The 23169-nt window shown below is 45.5% G+C and overlaps 1 pseudogene; it reads right to left on the reverse strand.

Annotated features, from left to right (window-relative positions):
- Positions 1 to 23169, reverse strand: part of LOC139228027 (acidic mammalian chitinase-like) — a 50101-nt pseudogene that overhangs the window by 1692 nt on the left and 25240 nt on the right.

Below are 23169 nucleotides of genomic sequence, written 5' to 3' on the forward strand. Positions count from 1 at the left end.
CTGTACCTGCTTTGACATTGAATTCATCTTCTGTCTCAATCCCTCTGCTGTGTATTTCTCAATTCTTTAATCTCATTGGTTAAGGAGATACACTTTGTCCTGTTGTACACCAAGATCCCAGGTGCCTTGCTGCGCTGTTACCAGCTCGCACTTCCAGCAACTTTGGCCAAATGTTCACGGACAAGTCGAACTAACTGGGCACGCCATCAGATGCCCCGCTCCAGCAAAATCTGGCCCCATCGTGTTCTAATCAAAATATTTTTAAGCTCTTCCTGGGCCTGTACAAGACAGCCCTTGCCGAGTGCTTGCTCAGACCCTGTTTGCAGTGAGAGTGCAGGATCTGCTTACCACCGGCCATTGGTACTGTTATGTATTAATGCTTGGGGGTCACCAGAGACTAGAGGGCGCCGCGGTCGGAGGTCATCGGGCTGTACGCATGTGGCATGTGTGCTTGGTCACCTGTATATAAGCTGGGTGTCTTTGTCACGCAGGCACTCTTGGGCTGGAATAAAGATGGATCAGGTTGCACCTGAGTGACTTTACAGTAACCAGACTCTCAGAAACATAGAAAATAGGTGCAGGAGTAGGCCATTCAGCCCTTCGAACCTGCACCACCATTCAATAAGATCATGGCTGATCATTCCCTCAGTACCCCTTTCCTGCTTTCTCTCCATACCCCTTGATCCCCTTAGCCGTAAGGGCCATATCTAACTCCCTCTTGAATATATCCAATGAACTGGCACTCTGCGGCAGGGAATTCCACAGGTTAACAACTCTGAGTGAAGAGGTTTCTCCTCATCTCAGTCCTAAATGGCCTACCCCTTATCCTAAGACAATGTCCCCTGGTTCTGGACTTCCCCCAACATCTGGAACATTCTACCCACATCTAATCTGTCCGTCCCGTCAAAATCTTATATGATTCTCTCTCATCCTTCTAAACTCCAATGTATAAAGGCCCAGTTGATCCAGTCTCTACTCGTATGTCAGTTCAGCCATCCCGGAATCAGTCTGGTGAACCTTCGCTGCACTCCCTCAACAGCAAGAACGTCCTTCCTCAGATTAGGAGACCAAAACTGAACACACTATTCCAGGTGAGGCTTCACCAAGGCCCTGTACAACTGCAGTAAGACCTCCTTGCTTCTATACTTAAATCCCCTAGCTATGAAGGCCAACATATTATTTGCCGCCTTCACCGCCTGCTGTACCTGTATGCCAACTTTCAATGACTGATGAACCATGACACCCAGGTCTCGTTGCACCTCCTCCTTTTCTTAATCTGCCGCCATTCAGATAATATTCTGTCTTCGCGTTTTCACCCCCAAAGTGGATAACCTCACATTTATCCACATTATACTGCATCTGCCATGCATTTGCCCACTCACCTAATCTGTCCAAGTCACCCTGCAGCCTCTTAGTGTCCCCCTCACCGCCACCCAGTTTAGTGTCATCTGCAATCTTGGAGATATTACACTCAATTCCTTTATCTAAATCATTGATGTATATTGTAAAGAGCTGGAGTCCCAGCACTGAGCCCTGCGGCATTCCACTAGTCACTGCCTGCCATTCTGAAAAGGACCTGTTTATCTCGAGACTCTGCTTCCTGTCTGCCAACCAGTTCTCTATCCACGTCAATATATTATCCCCAATACCATGTGCTTTGATTTTGCACACCAATCTCTTGTGTGGAACCTTGTCAAAAGCCTTTTGAAAGTCCAAATGCACCACATCCACTGGTTCTCCCTTGTCCACTCTACTAGTTACATCCTCAAAAAAAATTCCAGAAGGTTTGTCAAGCATGATTTCCCCTTCATAAATCCATGCTGACTTGGACCGATCCTGTTTCCAAATGCGCTGCTATTTCATCCTTAACAATTGATTTCAACATTTTCCCCACTACTGATGTCAGGCTAATCAGTCTCTCCCTCCCTTTTTAAAAAGTGATGTTACATTAGCTACCCTCCAGTCCATAGGAACTGATCGAGAGTTGATAGACTGTTGGAAAATGATCACCAATGCATCCACTATTTCTAGAGCCACTTCCTGAAGTACTCTGGGATGCAGACTATCAGGCCCCGGGGATTTATCGGCCTTCAATCCCATCAATTTCCCTAACGCAATTTCCCGCCTAATAAGGATATCCTTCAATTCCTCCTTCTCACTAGACCCTCGGTCCCCTAGTACTTCCGGAAGGTTATTTGTGTCTTCCTTTGTGAAGACAGAACCAAAGTATTTGTTCAATTGGTCTGCCATTTCTTTGTTCGCCATTATAAATTCACCTGAATCCAACTGCAAGGATCCTACGTTTGTCTTCACTAATCTTTTTCTCTTCACATATCTATGGAAGCTTTTGCAGTCAGTTTTTAATGTTCCCGGCAAGCTGCTTCTCGTACTCTATTTTGCCCCTCCTAATTAAACCCTTTGTCCTCCTCTGCCGAATTCTAAATTTCTCCCAGTGCTCAGGTTTGTTGCTTTTTCTGGCCAATTTATATGCCTCTTCCTTGGATTTAACACTATCCTTAATTTCCCTTGTTAGCCACGGTTGAGCTACCTTCCCCGTTTTATTTTTACTCCAGACAGGGATGTACAATTGCTGAAGTTCATCCATGTGATCTTTAAATGTTTGCCATTGCCTATCCACCATCAACCCTTTAATATCATTTGTCTGTCTATTCTAGCCAATTCACGCCTCAAACCATCGAAATTACCTTTCCTTAAGCTCAGGACCCTAGTTTCTGAATTAACTGTGTCACTCTCCATCTTAATAAAGAATTCTACCATATTATGGTCACTCTTCCCCAAGGGGCCTTGCACAACAAGCTTGCTAATTAGTCCTTTCTCATTACACATCACCCAGTCTAGGATGGCCAGCTCCCTAGTTGGTTCCTTGACATAATGGTTTAGAAAACCATCCCTAATACACTCCAGGAAATCCTCCTCTGCCGTATTGCTACCAGTTTGGTTAGCCCAATCAATATATAGATTAAAGTCACCCACGATAACTGCTGTACCTTTATTGCACACATCCCTAACTTCTTGTTTGATGCTGTCCCCAACCTCACTACTACTGTTTGGTGGTCTGTACACAACTCCCACGACCGTTTTCTGCCCTTTGGTATTCCGTAGCTCCACCCATAATGATTCCACATCATCCAAGCTAATGTCCTTTCTTAATATTGCATTAATTTCCTCTTTAACCAGCAATGCTCCCTGCCTCCTTTTCCTTTCTGTCTATCCTTCCTAAATGTTGAATACCCCTGGATGTTGAGTTCCCAGCCTTGGTCACCCTGGAGCCATGTCTCCGTGATGCCAATTACATCATACCTGTTAACTGCTATCTGCGCAGTTAATTCATCCACCTTATTCCGAATACTCGCATTGAGGCACAGAGCCTTCAGGCTTGTCTTTCTAACACACTGTGCCCCTTTAGAATGTTGCTGTAATGGGGCCCTTTTTGCTTTTTGCCTTAGGTTTCTCTGCCCTATACTTCTCCTTTTCTTCTTTCTATCTTTTGCTTCTGCCCCTATTCTACTTCCCTCTGTCTCCCTGCATTGGTTCCCATCCCCCTGCCATATTAGTTTAACTCCTCCCCAATAGCACTAGCAAACACTCCCCCTGGGACATTGGTTCCGGTCCTGCCCAGGCGCAGACCGTTTGGTTTGTACTGGTCCCATCTCCCCCAGAACCGGTTCCAATGTCCCAGGAATTTGAATCCCTCCCTTTTGCACCACTCCTCAAGCCACGTATTCATCTGAGCTATCCTGCGATTCCAACTCTGACTAGCATGTGGCACTGGTAGCAATCCTGAGATTACTACTTTTGAGGTCCTACTTTTTAATTTGGCTCCTAGCTCCCTAAATTTGTCTCTTAGGACCTCATCCCATTTTTTACCTTTATCGCTGGTACCTATATGCATCACGACAGCTGGCTGTTCACCCTCCCTTTTCAGAATGCCCTGCACCCACTCCGAGACATCCTTGACTCTTGCACCAGGGAGGCAACATACCATCCTGGAGTCTCGGTTGCGGCCGCAGAAACTTCTATCTGTTCCCTTTCCAATTGAATCCCCTATCACTATAGCTCTCCCACTCTTTCCTGCCCTCCTGTGCAGCAGAGCCACCCACGGTGCCATGAACTTGGCTGCTGCTGCCCTCCCCTGATGAGTCATCCCCCCACCCCCCCCAACAGTACCCAAAGTGGTGTATCTGTTTTGCAGGGGACCCCAGCACTACCTTCCTTGTACTGCTCTTCCTGTTGGTCACCCATTCCCTATCTGGCTGTGTACCCTTTACCTGCAGTAAGACCAACTCACTAAACGTGCTATTCACGTCAACCTCAGCATCATGGATGCTCCAGAGTGAATCCACCCGCAGCTCCAGTGCCGCAATGCGGTCTGTTAGGAGCTGCAGGCGGATGTACTTCCCGCTCACTTCCCGCACTTCCCGAATATGTTGTGCTCCTCCGACATAGTACAGGAGGAGCATAACATGTATCCGAGCTGTCATGCCATGACTTAACCCTTAATTTGGCAACATCAATGCTAAAAGGTTACTTACTGATAAAGAAAAGAAAAACTACTAACCAACCACCAGCCAATCACTTACCTCTTGGCTGTGACATCACTTTTCGATTTCTTTCTACTTTTTTTGCCTTCTCTCCCCGCTGCAGCTGCACCAGCTGGCTCCTCGACGACTGGCCTTTTATAGGCCTCCCCCGGACTCCCGCTGCTCAGACTGCCAGTCCTCGACGACATTAGGCCTTTTATAGGCCTCTCCCAGACTCCCGCCGCTTGTCGAGGACGTTGGGCCTTTTATAGGCCTCCCCCGGACTCCCGTTGCTCGGACTGCCACTCCGCGACGACATTGGGCCTTTTATAGGCCTCTCCCAGACTCCCGCCGCTCGTCGAGGACGTTGGGCCTTTTATAGGCCTCCCCCTCCTCGGACTCTTGAGTCATTACAGGTACCTGAGCCAAGAAAGTTGCTTCTACAACCAGTGTTGTAAATTGAAGGAAACCTGGAGGCTGTATTTCTTGTCCTTGCTTGTAGTTACCAGGTCTACCTGCCTATGAATGGTCCTATTGGAAAACCGGTTGGCTGAAATTCCTCATCTCGCCCAAGCAGGGACAAATGCTTCCCAACAGAGAAAAATGAAAGCCTATGTCCAAGCAGGCATTCATTAAGATGAATAGACGAAGGAGATGACCAGTTAATTAGGAAAAAATGTATTTTATAATCGGAAGGGAATATAAATGACTTTTGTTACAGAAAAACAGATCCCCACTGCAACAACTTTTATTTAGATAGCGCCTTTAATGTCCCAAGGCGCTTCACAGTAGTGTTAAAAGACAAAACAGATAAATGTGACACCGATCCACATAAGAAAAAATTATGACAGATGATCAAAAGCTTGGTTGAAGAGGCAGGTTTTAAGGAGCATCTTAAAGGAGGAACAAGAGATGGAGAGGTTTAGGGAGGGAGTTCCAGAGCTTGGAGCCCAAGCAGCTGAAGGCACGGCCACCAATGGTTGAGCGATTATAATCAGGGATGTTCAAGAGAGCAGAATTTGAGGAGCGCAGATGGGTTGTGAGGCTGAAGGAGATTACAGAGATAGGGAGGGACAAGATCATCGAGTGATTTGTAAACCAGTATGAGAATTTTGAAATCGAGGCGTTGCTTAACCGGGAGCCAGTGTAGGTCAGCGAGCACAGGAGTGATGGGTGATCGGGACTTGGTGCGAGTTAGGACACTGGCTGCCGAGTTTTGGATGACCAAGTTTATGTAGTGCCTGCGCCGGCTGACCAAGAGCTATCCAGCCTAATCCCACTTTCCAGCTCTTGGTCCTTTAGGCTCTGTAGCACTTTAAGTGCACATCCAAGCATTTTTTAAATGTGGTGAGGCTTTCTGCCTCTATCACACTTTCAGGAAGTGAGTTGCAAACACCTATCACCTTCTGGGTGAAGAAATGTCCCCTCATATCTCCTCTAAACCTCCCCCCAATTACTTTAAATCTATGCCCCCTGCTTGTTGACCCCTCTGCCAAGGAAAACAGATCCTTCCTATCCACTCTATCCAGGCCCCTCAATTTTATACACCTCAATCAGTTCTCCCTTCAGCCTCCTCTGTTCTAAAGAAAACAGACCCAGCATCTCCAATCTTTCCTCATAGCCAAAATTCTCCAGTGCAGGCAATAGCCTCAAATTTCCTCTGTATCCTCTTGAGTGCAATCACATCTTTCCTGTAGTGTGGTGACCAGAACTGCACGCAGTACTCCAGCTGCGGCCTAACCAGTGTTTTATACAGTTCAAGCATAACCTCCCTGTTCTTGTATTCCATGCCTCGACTAATAAAGGCAAGTATTCCATATGCCGCCTTAACCACCTTATCTAACTGGCCTGCTAACTTCAGGAATCTGTGGACCTGCACTCCAAGGTCCCTTTGTTCCTCTACACCTTTTCAGTGTCGTACCATTTAATATGTATTCCCTTGCCTTGTTAGAGCTCCCCAAATGCATTACTTCACACTTATCCAGATTGAATTCCATTTCCACTGTTCTGCTCACCTGACCAATACATTGATATCTTCCGGCAGCTTTCTTCTTCATTATCAACCACACAGCCTACCTGCAAACTTCTTAATCATACCCCCAACATTCAAGTCCAGGTCATTGATATATACCACAAAAAGCAGGGGACCCAGCAGTGAGCCCTACGGAACCCCACTGAATACAGCCTTCCAGACACACACCCATCAACCATTACCCTATGCTTCCTGCCTCTGAGCTAATTTTGGATCCAACTTGCCACTTGTCCTGCATCCCATGGGCTATGACTTTTGTGGCCAGTCTGCCATGTGGGACTTTATCAAAAACTTTGCACTACCCTCATCGACCCTCCTTGTTACCTCCTTGAAAAATTCAATCAAGTTAATCAGACATGACTTTCCCTGAACAATTCCATGCTGACTGTCCTTTCCAAATGAAGATTTATCCTGTCCCTCAGGATTTTTTCCAATAATTTTCCCACCACCAAGGTTAGGCTGACTGGCCTGTAATTACTCCATCTATCCCCTTCTCTCTTTTTAAACAAAGGTACAATATTATCAATCCTCCAGTTCTCTGGCACCACACCTGTAGCCAGAGAGGATCGGAAAATGGTCAGAGCCTCTGCTATTTCCTCTTTCGCTTCTCAAGAGCCTGGGATACATTTCATCTGGGCCTGGGGATTTATCCAGTTTCAAAGCTGCTAAGCCCCTTAATACTTCCCCTCTCTATGTTTATATCATCTAATATTTCACACTCCTCCTCTCTCATTGCAAAGTCTGCATCGCCCCTCTCTTTTGTGAAAACAGATGCAAAGTATTCATTAAAAATCCTACCCACGTCTTCTGCCTCCACATACACATTTCCTTTATGGTCTCTAATAGGCCCCACTCTTGTTAGACATCATTGTGAAATTACCATGTAACAACTGCTGTGCTAATGAAAACAGCCCCAGTTTTTCATACCTGCCTTTGTATTTGTATTTCCTCACACCAGATAGCATTCTAGTGAATTCATACTGTGCCCTTTCCATTACATCAACAGCCTTCCTATAGTGCAGAGCCCAAAATGGCAGAGTATTCCCATAGTCTTAATAACATAGAAACATAGAAAATAGGTGCAGGAGTAGGCCATTCGGCCCTTCAAGTCTGCACCACCATTTAATAAGATCATGGCTGATCATTCCCTCAGTACCCCTTTCCTGCTTTCTCTCCATACTCCTTGATCTCTTTAGCTGTAAGGGCCATATCTAACTCCTTCTTTAATATATCCAATGAGGTGGCATCAACAATTCTCTATGGCAGGGAATTCCACAGGTTAACAACTCTGAGTGAAGAAGTTTCTCCTCATCTCAGTCCTAAATGGCCTACCCCTTATCCAAAGACTGTGTCCCCTGGTTCTGGACTTTCCCAACATCGGGAACATTCCATCTGCATCTAACCTGTCCCGTTCTGTCAGAATCTTAGGTGTTTCAATGAGATCCCCTCTCATCCTTCTAAACTCCAATGTATAAAGGCCCAGTTGATCCAATCTCTCCTCATATGTCAGTCGTGCCATCCCGGGAATCAGTCTGGTGAACCTTCGCTGCACTCCCTCAATAGCAAGAACGTCCTTCCTCAGGTTAGGAGACCAAAACTGAACACACTATTTCAGGTGAGGCCTCACCAAGGCCCTGTACAACTGCAGTAAGACATCCTTGCTCCTATACTCAAATCCCCTAGCTATGAAGGCCAACATACCATTTGCCTTCTTCACTGCCTGCTGTACCTGTATGCCAACTTTCAATGACTGATGAACCATGACACCCAGGTCTCGTTGCACCTCCCCTTTTCCTATTCTACCGCCATTCAGATAAAATTCTGTCTCCGCGTTTTTGCCCCCAAAGTTGATAACCTCACATTTATCCACATTATACTGCATCTGCAATGCATTTGCCCACTCATCTAACCTGCCCAAGTCACCCTGCAGCCTCCTAGCGTCCCCCTCACAGCTCACACCGCCACCCAGTTTAGTGTCATCTGCAAACTTGGAGATATTACACTCAATTCCTTCATCCAAATCATTGATGTATATTGTAAAGAGCTGGGGTCCCAGCACTGAGCCCTGCGGCACTCCACGAGTCAATGCCTGCCATTTTGAAAAGGACCCATTTATCCCGACTCTCTGCTTCCTGTCTGCCAACCAGTTCTCTATCCATGCCACTATATTACCCCCAATACCACGTGCTTTGATTTTGCACACCAATCTCTTGTGTGGAACCTTGTCAAAAGCCTCTTGAAAATCCAAATGCACCACATCCACTGGTGTTCTCCCTTGTCCATTCTACTAGTTACATCCTCAAAAAATTCCAGAAGATTTGTCAAGCATGATTTCCCCTTCATAAATCCATGCTGACTTGGACCGATCCTGTCACTGCTTTCCAAATGCGCTGTTATTTCATCTTTAATAATTGATTCCAACATTTTCTCCACTACTGATGTCAGGCTAATCGGTCTATAATCCGCTTTCTCTCTCCCTTTTTTAAAAAGTGGTGTTACATTAGCTACCCTCCAGTCCATATGAACTGATCCAGAGTCGATAGACTGTTGGAAAATGATCACCAATGCTTCCACTATTTCTAGGGTCACTTACTTAAGTACTCTGGGATGCAGACTATCAGGCCCCGGGGATTTATTGGCCTTCAATCCCATCAATTTCCCTAACACAATTTCTCGCCTAATAAGTATATCCTTCAGTTCCTCCTTCTCACTAGACCCTCAGTCCCCAATACTTCCAGAAGGTTATTTGTGTCTTCCTTCGAGAAGACAGAACTAAAGTATTTGTTCAATTGGTCTGCCATTTCTTTGTTCCCCATTATAAATTCATGTGCATCCGACTGCAAGGGACCTATGTTTGTCTTCACTAATCTTTTTCTCTTCACATATCTATAGAAACTTTTTCAGTCAGTTTTTATGTTCCCGGCAAGCTTCTTCTCGTACTCTATTTTCCCCCTCTTAATTAAACCCTTTGTCCTCCTCTGCTGAATTCTAAATTTCTCCCAGTGCTCAGGTTTGTTGCTTTTTCTGGCCAATTTATATGCCTCTTTCTTCGATTTAACACGATCCTTAATTTCTCTTGGCCACGGTTGAGCCACCTTCCCCATTTTATTTTTACTCCAGACAGGGATGTACAATTGCTGAAGTTCATCCATGTGATTTTTAAATGTTTGCCATTGCCTATCCACCGTCAACCCTTTAAGTATCATTCACCAGTCTATTCTAGCCAATTCACGCCTCAAACCATCGAAGTTACCTTTCCTTAAGTTCAGGACCCTAGTTTCTGAATTAACTGTGTCACTCTCCATCTTAATAAAGAATTCTACCATGTTATGGCCACTCTTCCATAAGGGGCTTCACACAACAAGATTGCTAATTAGTCCTTTCTCATTGCACATCACCCAGTCTAGGATGGCCAGCTCCCTAGTTGGTTCCTTGACATATTGGTCTAGAAAACCATCCCTAATACACTCCAGGAAATCCTCCTCCACCGCATTGCTACCAGTTTGGTTATCCCAATCAATATGTAGATTAAAGTCACTCATGATAACTGTTGTACCTTTATTGCATGCATTCCTAATTTCTTGTTTGCTGTCCCCAACCTTACTACTATTGTTTGGTGGTCTGTACACATCTCCCACTAGCGTTTTCTGCCCCTTGGTATTCCGTAGCTCCACTCATACCGATTCCACATCATCCAAGCTAATGTCCTTTCTTACTATTGCATTAATTTCCTCTTTAACTAGTAATGCCACCACGCCTCCTTTTCCTTTCTGACTATCCTTCCTAAATGTTGAATACCCCTGGACGTTGAGTTCCCAGCCATGGTCACCCTGGAGCCATGTCTCCGTGATGCCAATTACATCATACCCGTTAACTGCTATCTACGCAGTTAATTCATCCACCTTATTCCAAATACTCCTCGCATTGAGGCACAGAGCCTTCAGGCTTGTCTTTCTAACACACTTTTCCCCTTTAGAATTTTGCTGTAATGTGGCCCTTTTTGCTTGTTGCCTTCGGTTTCTCTGTCCTCCACTTCTCCTTTTCTTCTTTCTATCTTTTGCTTCTGCCCCCATTCTACTTCCCTCTGCCTCCCTGCATTGGTTCCCATCCGCCTGCCATATTAGTTTAACTCCTCCCCAATAGCACTAGCAAACACTCCCCCTAGGACATTGGTTCCGGTCCTGCCCAGGTGCCGACCGTTCGATTTGTATTGGTCCCACCTCCTCCAGAACTGGTTCCAATGTCCCAACAATTTGAATCCCTCCCTTTTGCACTACTCCTCAAGCCACGTATTCATCTGAGCTATCCTGCGATTCCTACTCTGACTAGCACGTGGCACTGGTAGCAATCCTGAGATTACTACTTTTGAGGTCCTACTTTTTAATTTGGCTCCTAGCTCCCTAAATTCGTCTCTTAGGACCTCATCCCGTTTTTTTACCTATATCGCTGGTACCTATATGCACCATGACAACTGGCTATTCACCCTTCCTTTTCAGAATGCCCTGCACACGCTCTGAGACATCCTTGACCCTTGCACCAGGAGGCAACATACCATCCTGGAGTCTCGGTTGCGGCCACAGAAACTTCTATCTATTCCCCTTACAATTGAATCCCCTATCACTATAAGGTTTTATATTTTTATTCACCATTACATCTTGACATTCATAATCTATATCTCTTGCTATAAATCTCTGCACTACATTTCAAAAGTTGCAGATGACACCAAATTGGGGGGTATAGTTAATGTTGCCAAAATATAGGCAGACATTAACAAACTTGCAGAATGCGCATGTAATTGGCAAATGGACTTCAATATAGATAAGTGAGAGGTAATATATTTTGGTCGGAAGAATAAGCAGGCCGCATAATTCTTGGAGAATTACAGGGAGAAATTTGGGAACGCCCTGTTTGGGGCACTAACCTTTAAAAGTTGATAAAGTTAGCGCCAAGCGTCAATGGTTTTCAACTTAAAAAAAAAAAAAAAAATCCGGAGTTTGCATTCCAGGAAGGCAGTGGACGCTAAATCACGCACTCCACTTCCTTCCTGGAGCGCAGCATGTGGGGTGGCAGGTGTGCAGTGCTACCGCGTTGAAAGGCTCCTTCCCTTCCTTAAAGGGAAGGCCCATCGCTGCAGGCTCTGCAAGAGATAAACTTACCTGCTCCCCGACGGCAGCCGTGATCTGGCCCGTTCAATCCAATGCACTGCAGCAGTGTGCCGGGCTGATCGATCGCTGGTGAAGACAAATGTAAAACAAAAAAGAGAGCGCATTTAAAAAAATATATAATTTTTACGTACTTCGGCCACTGGTATATCCGAATCTCAACCTCTCTGCTCTTTAACATCATCCAACTTTACCCCATTCAAAGTATAATTACTTTTTTCTAAACCAATATGTTCTGCCTCACATTTACTGATGCTCAATTTATTCTGCCGTTTTTTTCCTTTGCACCTCCTTGAAATTATTTACTCTGCCTCCTCTTTTAGCATTGTCTGAACATTTGGATGCCATTTCCTCTGGAGCTAAATCTAAATCATTGATGTACACAGAGACCAGAAGTGGTCCCAGAATAGAAACCTGAGAGACCCCACTACCCACTTCTGAGATACTGCTCTTAACCCCTACTCTCGGTTTCCCCCATTCTAACCGGTTTCTAATCCAGTTTGTTAATGGCCCCCTAATTTCACGCCTCTAATCTTCTTCAGTTGTCTCCGTGTGGTAGCTTTGCTTTCTGAAAGTTCATGTAAACCACATCAGCTATATTTTCTCCCATCCACTATAATCTGGTTCGTCGAGCAAAGCTGCTTCTATACTTTATCATTTAGATATTTAATCATTTGATCTTTAAAGATTCCAATTTTTTGTCATAACATCTCTCATCTCATTTTTAACCAATTCAAAAGTGACCACCTCCTCAGTTTCTATCACTTCAGTAAACGCTTCCTAGTGCCAAAGTCTCCTAAAACAGAAACCCTCTGGCTGACACCACACTTTAGCCATATATGAGCTCCAAATCTTCCTATCTTTCCCTGCTCCAGCACATGGCTGGTTAGTAATCATTACCACCCTTGCAGTCCTCCTAAACCTAATTCCTAATCGCTTAAATTCCTTTTACAGGGTTTGGGACCTTTAGCTTCCGATATTATTGGTCCCCACTGAACCACAATGACTGACTGCTCTCCATGGCATTTTCCATAATCTTTCCACTCTTTCCAAAATGCTTCCTACCCAGCAACTGGGAGACAACAAAGTAAATAGAACACCATGTGGACTGTAAAAGATATTCTCCATTTACAAAATAAGGGAGAATAAAGGAATTGTAAAGCAAGAAGCGAGAACGAGGAGAGAATTAAGAACACTTCAAAGTATTAAAAAAGAGAGTACTATTATCGTGTTCCTAACATAGATGAGACTGCACACAGAGAGGTTAAAGTAACAGTGACCTCAGTCTTTATTAAGACACTCCAGCATGAGTAACAGGCCTTGGGGGCCGGCTTATATACAGTTGGGATCCCTTGGGACTTTGGGGGATGCGCTCCCTGGTGGCGGAACATGGGAGTGCATGCTTTACAGATACACAACATCGCTCCCCACACCCCCCCGCCAAAGTCAAAGTGAGAACTTTCCCTGGTGGACCGCCTCGGTACAAATGTCTGTTCTGGTGTGTTGGCTATGCCCTCGCTGGGCTGGCGTGTTGTTGGCCCTGTAGGGCTGCTGGGTGAGCCTGGGCTGTTGGGCGTGATGGGTTCGATTTCCTGGTCCGGCGTGGTGTCGTTGATCCTTTGGGTGTATGCTGTGGGTTGTTCAGGGCAGTCTGTGAACTGCAGCCTCGTTTGGTCCAAGTGCTTTCTGCAAATTTGTCCATTGTCTCGTTTGACTACAAACACCCCACTCCCTTCTTTAGCTAACACCGTGCCCATAGTTTAGCACATACACAGGGTTATTCAGATCAATTTCCCGTGACACAGTGGCGCGACCATCATTTACATTTTGTTGCTGCCGCCTGCTCTCTACCTGATCATGCAGGTTGGGGTGAACCAGCGAGAGTCTGGTTTTAAGTGTCCTTTTCATGAGTAGCTCAGCCAGGGGCACCCCTGTGAGTGAGTGGGGTCTCGTGCGGTAGCTGAGCAGTACTCGGAACAGGTGGGTTTGGAGTGAGCCTTCTGTGACTCGTTTAAGGCTCTGTTTGTTTGTACTGTTTGTACTGCCTGCTCTGCCTGCCCATTGGAGACTGGTTTAAACGGGGCCGAGGTGACATGTTTGATCCCATTGCGGGTCATGAATTCTTTAAATTCGGCACTGGTGAAACATGGCCCGTTGTCACTGACCAGTATGTCAGGCAGGCCGTGGGTGGCAAACATGGCCCTCAGGCTTTCAATGGTGGCGGTGGTGGTGCTTCCCGACATTATTTCACATTCAATCCATTTTGAAAAAGCATCCACCACCACCAGGAACATTTTACCGAGAAACGGGCCTGCATATTCGACATGGATCCTCGACCATGGTCTGGAGGGCCAGGACCACAAACTTAGTGGTGCCTCTCTGGGCGCGTTGCTCAACTGAGCACACGCGCTGCATTGCCGTACACAGGACTCTAAGTCAGAGTCGATACCGGGCCACCTCACGTGGGATCTGGCTATCGCTTTCATCATTACTATACCCGGGTGTGTGCTGTGAAGATCCGAGATGAACTTCTCCCTGCCCTTTTTGGGTAGCACTACGCGGTTACCCCATACCAGGCAGTCTCCCTGAATGGACAACTTGTCCTTTTGCTGCTGGAAAGGCTTGATTAGCTCTTGCATTTCAACAGGAATGCTGGCCCAGCTCCCATGCAGTACACAGTTTTTTACGAGGGAAGGCAGAGGATCTTGGCTGGTCCAAGTCCTAATCTGGCGGGCTGTGACAGGTCATTTATCATTTTCAAACGCTTCCATGACCATCAATAAGTCTGCGGGCTTCGCCATCATCAACAAGTTTGCAGGCTGCGCCATTTCCACCCCGGTAGCCGACAGAGTATCCGCACAGTTCTCGGTGCCTGGCCTGTGGTGGATGGTATAGTTATACGTTGATAGCGTGAGTGCCCACCTTTATATGCGGGCTGAGGCATTAGTATTTATCCCTTTGTTTTCAGCGAACAGGGATATGAGGGGCTTGTGATCGGTTTCCAGCTCAAATTTGAGGCCAAACAGGCACTGATGCATTTTCTTTACCCTGAACACACACGGAAATGCCTCTTTCTCAATCATGCTGTAGACAAGCTCCTGGAGGCATAGGCGACAGGTTGCAACTTTCCCGTAACGTTAGCTTGTTGTAATACACACCCGAGTCCATACGACGACGCATCACATGCTAGCACAAGTTTTTTACACGGGTTATACAATACAAGCAGCTTGTTGGAGCATAAAATGTTTCTGGCTTTCTCAGAAGAAATCATTTGTGTTTTTCCCCATACCCAGTTCTCACCTTTATGCAATAACACATGTAGGGGCTCTAAGAGGATGCTTAACCCTGGTAGGAAGTTACTAAAATAGTTGAGTCCCAGGAACAACCGCAACTCCGTGACCACCTGTGGCCTGGGCGCGTTCCTGATAGCCTCTGTCTTGGCGTCTGTGGGCCGAATGCCGTCCACCGCGATCTTTCTTCCCAAAAACTCCACTTCTGTTGCCATGAAGATGCATTTCGACCTCTTCAGCCGCAATCCTAAGCGGTCCAGTCCCTGGAGGACCTCCTCCAGGTTTTGTAGGTTCTCGACGGTGTCCCGACCCGTGACCAATATGTCGTCCTGAAAAACCACCGTGGGTGGGTCCGACTTGGGTAGGCTCTCCATGTTTCTCTGAAAGATCGCTGCAGCCGACCGAATTCCAAACAGGCATCTGTTGTAGATGAACAGTCCCTTGTGTGTGTTGATGCAGGTGAGGCCCTTCGAAGACTCCTCCAGCTCCTGCATCATGTAGGCCGAAGTCAGGTCGAGCTTGGTGAACATCTTGCCTCCTGCCAGCGTCGCAAATATGTCGTCTGCCTTAGGTAGCGGGTATTGGTCCTGTAGCGAGAAACGATTAATAGTTACTTTATAATCGCCGCAAATCCTGACCGTGCCATCACTTTTGAGTACTGGAACAATCGGGCTGGCCCACTCGCTGAATTCCACTGGGGAGATGATGCCCTCTCATTGCAGCCTGTCCAGCTTGATTTCCACTCTCCATCGTGTGAGGTACCGCTTGCGCCTTGTGGTGGATGGGTCGTGCCTCTGCGACCAAGTGGATCCACACCTTCGCCCCGGAAAAGATTCCAATGCCTGGCTCAAAAACGGAAGGAAATTTGTTAAGAACCTGGATACATAAGGCCTCATCGACATGTCATCCCAGTTCCAGCGGCTTTTGCCCAGCCAGCTCCTTCCAAGCAGTGTGGGGCCATCGACCGGGACAATCCAGAATGGCAGTTCGTGCACCGTGCCCTCGTAGGTGACCTTGATCATGGCACTGCCCAGGACAGTGATAAGCTCTTCAGTGTACGTTCTCAGTTTCATGTGGATGGGGCTCAGGGCTGGTACTTATGATGGATTGGCTAGCGCCAGTGTCCAGTTCCATGGCTACATTTAGCATTATAGGTGGATATTTCGGCAAACTTGTGCACCCCGTGTATTTCAGCATCTGCCTCCTCTCTGAGGCTTGAAATTGCTTCGATCCACCATAGACCAATCTTCCTCGGCCACGTGGTGGTTAGCAGGTTTTGGAGGTGTCCCATTGTTCCACAGCTTTTGCAAACATACGCTTTGAAGCGGCATGAATAGGCTGAATGGAAGCCTCCACAACACCAACACGGTGTGAATTGCCTTGCAGTCATCCTTTGTTGCAGACTCTGAATCACCTGGGTCACCTGAGGCCTGCTGGCAGTTGCAGACTCATGGTTTCTGTTCTGTACATTTCTGCTTGCAAACACAGTTCCAGTTAATTTATGAACATTGCTAGCACTTGTGTGCTGAGAGATTTGTTTAGTGTTATCACTGGTGGACATAAACGCCTGTGCTATCGCAGTGGCCTTGCTGAGGGTCGGTGTCTCTACAGTCAAAAGTTTTCATAGGATGGTCTCATGGCCAATGCCCAGTACAAAAAAGTCTCTGAGCATTTGCTCCAGGTAGCCATCAAGCTCACATTGTCCTGCAAGTCGCCTTAGCTCGGCAATGTAACTCGCCACTTCCTGTCCTTCAGATCGCTGGCACGTGTAGAACCGATACCTCGCCATCAGCACGCTCTCCCTTGGGTTAAGATGCTCTCGAATCAGTGTACACAGCTCCTCATATGACTTATCTGTGGGCTTCACCAGAGCCAGAAGATTCTTCTTGAGGCTGTAGGTCGCTGCCCCGCAGACCGTGAGGAGGACCACTCTCCTTTTTGCAGCGCTTCCTTCTCCGTCCAGCTCGTTGGCTACAAAGTACTGGTCTAGCCGTTCGACATAGGCTTCCCAGTCCTCACCCTCAGAACTTCTCCAAGATGCCCACAGTTTACTGCATCTTTGCGTTGGATTCGTATACTCGTCGCCAGTTATTGTGTTCCTAACACAGATGAGACTGCACACAGGGAGGTTAAAGTAACAGTGACCTCAGTCTTTATTAAGACACTCCAGAGTGAGTAACAGGCCTTAGGGGCTGGCTTATATACAGTGCTCCCAAGGGATGCTGGGATCCATTGGGACTTCAGGGAATGTGCTCCCTTGTGGCAGAACATGGGAGTGCATGCTTTACAGATACACAACACCTATTATTACTGCATTCTGTGCTGAATTGTTAATCTTAATTTAAAATGCTCACCCTTGCATTCAAATCCTACCATGGCCTTGCCCGTCCCTATCTTTGTAACCTCCTCCTACAACACTCTGAGAACTTTATATTTCTCCAACTCTGGCCTCATGTGCTTCCTTCACTTCTGTTATCTCATCATTGGCGGCCATGCCTTCAGCCATCTAAGTTCTAAGCTCTAGAATTGTCTCCCTGAAGTTCTTTGCCTCTCTACCTCATCCTCTTCCTTTAAGATTCTGCTTAAAACCTACCTTTTTGACCAAGCATCTGGTCATATGTCCTAATGTCGCCTTCTTTGGCCCAAGGTCAACCGACTCAGTCCTACTTGTACTTGTATTTTTTATTTGCTTGTTTGCCCTGTTTGCAGTTTATGGACCTAATGGTTTGAAATGAACTGCTGTTAACGCTGTTGCCACATTGATAAATCCTAAATCATAACTCTAAATCTGTTAGTAAAAGCAATTTTAGATGTATGTAAATTAATATTTGACTTCCAAGGCTCCATGGTATGTGACCCATAACGATCTGCTCAGATACCCCTCTTTTAATGTATAGATTTGTGTAGAAATGTACATAAATATAACAATATTTCCTGAAATTTGTCTCCGCTCGAACAAAAGTTTATAGATCAATATAGTTCAGAATACACAAGCCATACTTTTGCCTCATAGCTTTTCAGGTTATCGTATCCAAGCCACATGCCTTGCTTAACTGCATATAAGATCATCTGGCTCTTAATCAATTTGATTTAAGCATCTTTCAAAAAGTCACAGATCTGTCAATGAGAAGGGTTGGAAATTTTTAGTACAAGTTCCATGAGATAAATTATACACTTTTATTTTGTTAATATGTATCTGTATATCTATCTATATGCAGGAAGATATCGATGAACTGCTCAGGTGGGCAGAACAGTGGCAAACGGAATTCAATCCGGAGAAGTGTAAGGTGATGCATTTGGGGAGGGCTAACAAGGCAAGGGAATACACATTAAATGGTAGGACACTGAGAAATGTAGAGGAACAAAGGGACCGTGGAGTGCATGTCCTCAGATCCCTGGCAGTAGCAGGCTAGATAGATAAGGTGGTTAAGAAGGCATACAGAATACTTGCCTTTATTAGCCGAGGCATAGAATACAAGAGCAAGTAGGTTATGCTTGAACTGTATAAAACACTAATTAGGCCACAGCTAAAGTACTGCAGCTCTAGCCACCACATTACGGGAAAGATGTGATTGCATTAGAGAGGATATAGAGGAAATTTTTGAGAATATTGCCTGGACTGGAGAATTTTAGCTATGAGGAAAGATTGGATAGGCTGGGTTTGTTTTCTTTGGAACAGAGGAGGCTGAGAGGAGACCTTATTGAGGTATATAAAATTATGAGGGACCTAGATAGAGTGGATAGGGAGGATCTATTTCCCTTAGCAGAGAGGTCAACAACCAGAGGCACAGATTTAAAGTAGAGGGGATTTGAGGGGAAATGTTTTCACCCAGAGGGTGGTGGGGTTCTGGAACTCACTGCCTGAAAGGGTAGTTGATGCAGAAATCCTCACCACATTTAAAAAGTACTTGGATGTGCACTTGAAGTGCTGTAATGTACAAGAACTGGAAAGTGGGATTAGGCTGGATAGCTCTTTTTCGGCCGGCGGGAACACAATGGGCCAAAATGGCCTCCTTCCGTGCTGTAAATTTCTATGATTCTATGATATTTATCTATATCTCGCTTGAGGCTATCACGTGGGCTGACATAGTGCAGTAGTGATATAGGGCCCAAGTTTCCACATGATTTGCGCCTGATTTTTAGGAGCAACTGGTGGAGAACGAACTATCTTAGAAATCGCAATTCTCCACATTTTTTTTTCTGCAGTTCTAGTCAGTTAGAACAGTTCTACTTTGGAACAGAATTTTTTCTTCAAAAGGGGGCGTGTCCGGCCACTGACGCCTGATTTCAAAGTTTCCACAGTGAAAACGTACTCCAAACTAAAGTAGAATGGAGCAAGTGAAGATTTTTGTAGAACTGAAAAAACCTGTTCTACACATAAAAAAATCAGGCGCAGGTTACAAATTAGGCGTCCAGAACGAGGTCGGGGGGGAGGGAAGTCATTAAATTCTACAATAAATTCTTATTTATACTTCTACAAATATTATACAAATAAATCCAACCTGAATAAACATTTATAAGCAAAGAAAAGATTAAATAAACCATCTTCCTACCTGTGTGAAAGTGCTTCAGCCATCGTTCGTTCCTGCGGGGGGGAGAGCCGTTCAGTGCGTTCCCACCGGGGCGGGGGAAGAGCCGTTCAGTGCGTTCCTGATGGCGGGTGGAGAGGGAAACGGCTGCCTCAACTTTCTGAGGCTTTCTCACTGCTGCAAGAAACCTCAGTGCTGATGTGCTGATGGCAATGTGCTTTTATTAAAAAATGTTCAAAAATTAAACAGCTACAAAGAACTACAAAAATGGCCGAGTGCCAATGTTTCCTTCACACTGCGCATGCGTCAACGCGCACGCGCACCGTTGCCGGCAGGAAAAAACTAATTTAAATAGTACCCGCCCCCTCCCACTTACAAAATCGGCATGTGTAGGCTCCGCCCCCCTGCACGCCGCGCCAGGCAGACAAGGAGCTGCAGGGCGCTCGAGAATAGCGCGGTTCTTTTTTAGGCGCGAAAAACGGGCGCCCAGCTCGGAGGGGCGCCCGTTTTTTTTCGTGTGGAAACTTGGGCCCATAGTGCTGCATTGTCGCAGGTGCCATCTTAATGAGGTGTTAAACAATGCCCTGTCTACCTTCACAGGCGGCCGTAAAGATCCAATAACACTATTTTTCGGAAGTGGCGAATGTTACTGTCATTACAACATCCAACATCAAGGGCAGATTATCAGGTTACTCATTTACTTGCTGTTTGTGGGACCTTGATGTGCATAAACTAGCTGTATTACAGTGACTGTATTTTAAAAATTCCATTGCTTATAAATTGCTTTGGGTCACCCTGAAGGTATGATGGGATGTGTTTATACAAGTGAAAGTTTCTTCTGCATAATTTTGGATATAAAGTAATATTTAAAAAAAATACTGCTTTTAATGGGAGAGAATTTCCTGGCAAAATGATGGTGAGTCAAAGACACACGGCGTTTAGTGTGTTAAAAAAAATCCAGCAATCTGTAGCGAGGAAGAAATACACTGATACAAATGGCCACAAATTGCTGAACAATTTGTACCGCTCCACCATTAACCTCGCAAAAACGGGATCTGGCCGTCAATCTCCCCATGAGTTTTGAGAAATTGCTGGATTTGCACAACAACTTGTATTTATATAGCGCCTTTAACGTATTAAACATCCCAGGACGCTTCACAGGACAAGACAAATATGAATTAAACTCATCTCAAAGTTAGGGCTAGTATTTCATGATGCAATGACTCTTTCAATGTCAGGATTTATGTACCTGCAGTACCACTCGACCTCGAAAGGGAACAATTAGTCTCATTCCTGCTGGTAGTAAATTGTTCCTAGAGGCTTTTGAAATCACTTTTTTTTTTTGCTTTTCCTTTGTCTTTTTTTTCTCAATCCAGTCTTTCTTTCCCTCTCTTTATTTCTCTTTATCTAACTTGTCTCTAATGTTTTCAAATCCCTCCATGGCCTCGCCCTTCCCTATCTCTGTAATCTCCTCCAGCCCCACAATTACCCGCGATATCTGCGCTCCTCTAATTCTGCCCTCTTGAGCATCCCTGATTTTAATCGCACAACCATTGGTGCCCTGCCTTCTGGTGCCAAGGCCCTAAGCTCTGGAATTCCCTGCCTAAACCTTTCCGTCTCTCCACCTCTCCTCCTTTAAGATGCTCCTTAAAACCTACCTCTTTGATCAAGCTTTTGGTCACCTACCCTAATTTCTCCTTATGTGGCTCGGTGTCAAATTTTTTGTCTCAAGACTCCTGTGAAGCGCCTCGGGACGTTTCACTACGTTAAAGGCGCTATATAAATACAAATTGTTGTAATTCATTCTATTTATTACTCTATCATTCGCTCTATTTCTTTCTCTAACCATAAATTTAATTGTTTAAGGGAGTAAAACTGTTGGTCCTGTCATTCACCAAGGCCTTCGATGTTCTGTTGACCTCCCCATGCCATTATCAACTCTCATCCAGCAATTTGCGATGCAAAAATAGTTGGAGCTGAAGAGTGAGAAAAAGAAATCCAACTCGTGTCGCTCACCACCAGATGGCGCACACCAGCCAATTCTGGACCAATAAGATCAGATGGGAGGACCAAAAGAATTTATTGGGAAATACTGTGCTACATTTGTTCAAAAAAAAACATTGCAGTATTTGTGCAAATGCTTGATGGATTAAAAATAAACGTATTCACGTTTTATCACCTCATAAGACAGGGTACCAGCTTCTTTCGTGAAGTTGCCCGGTGGTCCTGGAACAGCTGCTACAGCACCAATGTTTTGATTGGCAGTCTTGAGCTTGGAGGTCCGTCCAAACGTTGGGAATCCAATCATTATTTTGCTTGGTAGTACACCATTGAGTCCAGTAATTAGCGGCAAAATTCTGCAGCAGAAACAATGAGCCGGTTACAGTTTTGGGGGCTTTAAGCTCGATATTGTACTTTCGTTCAGTGTAAATCGCTCCCATAAGGCAGCTTCATATCTCCTACAAGCAAGAGTGTGTCTTTAATTGCCAAAGAGCTAGGTACATGTGGACAGACCTCAGATAACCGAACTCCTGCTATTACATTCTGACTTACTATACCAACATGCTGCCATCTAAATGGATGAATATACACCAATAGGCTAAGGCTTAAGCTGCAAACCAACAGACAAGTTTCTCTAACATTAAAGTACTCCGTGCACACACAGTATTAACTGAATTTTAGAAAACTTCCAATCTTCCTCAATGTTAAAACAATGAAACTGCTTTTCCTGCGCTATCTCTTAATGTAAAATTGATGCATGAAACATAGTATTTTGCCACCTGAGAAAAGACCATCATGGAGCCAGCTCTAGCTTGGTGTCTCTGCCAGCTTTAAACTCCCGGCTCAATTTTGTTATCACTATGCAAAACGTTTAGGTTGGTGGGGTAATAGCAATGACTGCCCAGTGGTGGATCTGCCCAATGTTACAGGCTGCCTCTCATTGGCACATGTTAGGCTATTATTTGAATGGGGAGAAATTACAACATGCTGTGGTGCAGAGGGACCTGGGGGTCCTTGTGCATGAATCCCAGTTTGCAGGTGCAGCAGGTAATCAGGAAGGCGAATGGAATGTTGGCCTTCATTGCGAGAGGGATGGAGTACAAAAGTAGGGAGGTCCTGCTGCAACTGTATAGGGTATTGGTGAGGCCGCCCCTGGAGTACTGCGTGTAGTTTTGGTCACCTTTCTTAAGGAAGGATATACTAGCTTTGGAGGGGGTACAGAGACGATTCACTAGGCTGATTCCGGAGATGAGGGGGTTACCTTATGATGATAGATTGAGTAGACTGGGTCTTTACTCGTTGGAGTTCAGAAGGATGAGGGGTGATCTTATAGAAACATTTAAAATCATGAAAGGGATAGACAAGATAGAGGCAGAGAGGTTGTTTCCACTGGTCGGGGAGACTAGAACTAGGGGGCACAGCCTCAAAATACGGGGGAGCCAATTTAAAACCTAGTTGAGAAGGAATTTCTTCTCCCAGAGAGTTGTGAATCTGTGGAATTCTCTGCCCAAGGAAGCAGTTGAGGCTAGCTCATTGAATGTATTCAAGTCACAGATAGATAGATTTTTTAACCAATAAGGGAATTAAGGGTTACGGGGAGCGGGCGGGTAAGTG

Source organism: Pristiophorus japonicus, chromosome 17, assembly GCF_044704955.1.
Source record: "Pristiophorus japonicus isolate sPriJap1 chromosome 17, sPriJap1.hap1, whole genome shotgun sequence".
Classification (NCBI taxonomy): Eukaryota; Metazoa; Chordata; class Chondrichthyes; family Pristiophoridae; genus Pristiophorus; species Pristiophorus japonicus.